We start from the raw sequence: 2,417 nt of genomic DNA, 5'->3' as shown, positions 1-2,417 counted from the left end.
ACTACACAAACTGGACTTTTCATTGCTGTAGTTTAAGGGTCTGCAGACATTGTGTTTTATTTGACCCTTGGGAGTTAAATTAATGCCCCCCCATCAGATAGGCTCATTACGGTGACCATGACAACCACCCGGACCGCGGGCACGCGCACTGCATCAGCACCAGCACGTGAACGGCCGAACTTAATCTCCAGGAATAAATGACAACAAAACACAATGACCACCTGGCACGCATTTCTAAGAAAAATTTCAATCACTTGTTAATAAAAACAACTCATCTAGTAACGTAATATGCTTTCTCAAAATATTGACGACATAACGATAACACAATGATATCGTAATAATACGAACAAACATCACATGTTCACAAACACATGTGGTTATGAGCTCTTATGTCTGTCCTTACCTTTAGGAGTCTCTGTTTCTCCCTCTCGTGCTCATGCAGACTTTCATCCATCAATTATCAAGCACTAACGCATCAGATGAGTGTGCACGATCCGATTACATCTGAAGGGGTGCGCGTGCGTGTGTGGTCAGGTCAGATCAGATATGTGTTTTTAAATCTCAATTGTGTGTTTTCCGCTGCGCATGACGATGAAGATGAGAATGCAGGAGTCCCACCCCTGCAATGCAACTTCAGCACCAATACACAAGCGCACGCACGCACGCACACCCGGGAGCGCGCGCAGACAAATCCACAATTAATCTAATTGCTGTGTGGTGTGGCGCGCAGCAAAAATACGAATTTTGGTAGATAGCCCTGCATTAACAATATTTAACTTGATAACTACACAAAACTGAATAACTATTACAAATAATTCAACAGTAAAATTAAGTTTAAAAATAAATCTGACAGAACTGTGATAGTGTTAGATGGAAAATACCATTGTACGGTCCCAGAGACATTAGAGCCGGACTATTTTTTCTGCTAAACTTATTAGCTAACATTGGACTGCTGATGTTTGCAGAATCTGACAAAAATTGGCCCTTTTGCGTTGTCCCCATATTGTGGTATAATACACCCTTGATTCTGATTGGTTATTCCCTGATAATAATATCGTTTAAAACTGATAACAGGCAGGCCCCTCATCCGTGTAGCCTTATCTCTGACGATAGAATTAAATGTTATGTGACCGGCACTACTTCCGTGTTTAATGTATTAATGTATCACTCCGCTGTTTCTTTTTTCATGGTTTGAATTAGTTACAAATGAGCTAATAAAAGATTTCAAATTTAGTTCAGGTCTAATAATTAACTTATGTAGCAGATAGCCATGTAATAATCAGGAGAATGTACATTGTTATCGCATAATAAAACATGACTGGGTTATGATTAGTCATTAGCTGATTACATTTTAGCGGTGGCACTAGGCTTGTTCGACTTCACGCGGCGCCGCAAGAACCGACAGCCGGGTGACGTCAAAGTACCGCGAGAGCGAAACGAAATATGATTTCTTGAATCATTCTCGCGGTACTTTGACGTCATCCGACTGTCGGTTCTTTTGGCGTCGCATTTAGTCGAATAACCCTTATGAAGTCAGCAAATAAAAATCAAAAACGATGCCTAAAGGATTTAATTTTATGATACGCCACTTTTAATAGTTAAATTATGTTACTTCACTTATATGCAGGCATATTTAAAAAAATTAAATAAATAAACCGAGTACTCATTGGTTTCTGATCTGATTCAGTCTCACAAAGACACGAACGCCCTCACGTGGCTAGAAATGGGACAAACGTCATTACCTTATTCAGCTCAGAAACACAGTAAATAACTATTAAACATTAATCATTTAAAGTGACACCAAGTTCTAATAAGTAAACCATAAAACAACCAAAACACACAAAAAGTCCCCGTGAAAACAAATATTTATTTACAAGGTGCCAACCGAATAGCTGGCAAGAATGTTGCAGGAGTGATGCCAAGTTAGTGTCGCTGTGCGATTATATAAAAGTAAATACAGAAAAGACATCGAAAATGTCATGTAGAGTATAAACGATAACATCCGAGAGCCATAATATAAGTGTTAAAAGAGTTTTTACAAAAACTGTATCACATGATTTCATCAGACAAGCTCAAAACAGAAAACATTCATTCAAAATTTTAAAGTTAAATAAAAGGAAAAGAGAAATGGATAAAACGCAGAGCTAAAATATTTACAATTTGCAACAAATTCTAAATGATTTACATTCAGTATAAAGTATCCATAAAAGCTTTTTTAGTCTTCAAAGATGTGGACCATCAGTTCATCTGAGCTGGTCTGGCCCACCAGTATCAGTGCGTGATGGTGGAGTTCAAAATTCCAGTCTTGACATTGGATTTAGATGCACTTGAGAGCCCCCGCTGTAAAAAAAATAAAAAAATAAACATCTTACAACTAGTTCTTTATTCCTGGATAAAAGAAACTAATTTCATGAATT

The 2,417-nt window shown here is 37.9% G+C and overlaps 1 protein-coding gene across 3 annotated transcripts in view; it reads right to left on the bottom strand.

Moving 5' to 3' along the window:
• Window positions 1-999, bottom strand: part of syt12 (synaptotagmin XII) — a 13,526-nt gene extending 12,527 nt beyond the window's left edge. For 2 of the 3 annotated variants that reach the window (XM_055192904.2, XM_055192906.2), the window contains exon 1: window positions 404-999. The gene's annotated coding sequence lies outside the window, so the exon portion shown is untranslated. The remainder of the gene's footprint in view (window positions 1-403) is intronic. The other variant, XM_055192903.2, reaches the window with a different exon arrangement.
• Between the last annotated feature and the right edge of the window lie 1,418 nt (window positions 1,000-2,417).

Source organism: Misgurnus anguillicaudatus, chromosome 6, assembly GCF_027580225.2.
Source record: "Misgurnus anguillicaudatus chromosome 6, ASM2758022v2, whole genome shotgun sequence".
Taxonomy (NCBI): Eukaryota; Metazoa; Chordata; class Actinopteri; order Cypriniformes; family Cobitidae; genus Misgurnus; species Misgurnus anguillicaudatus.
Note: the sequence above shows the minus strand (reverse complement) of the source record. Positions and strands in the feature narration are given on the sequence as shown.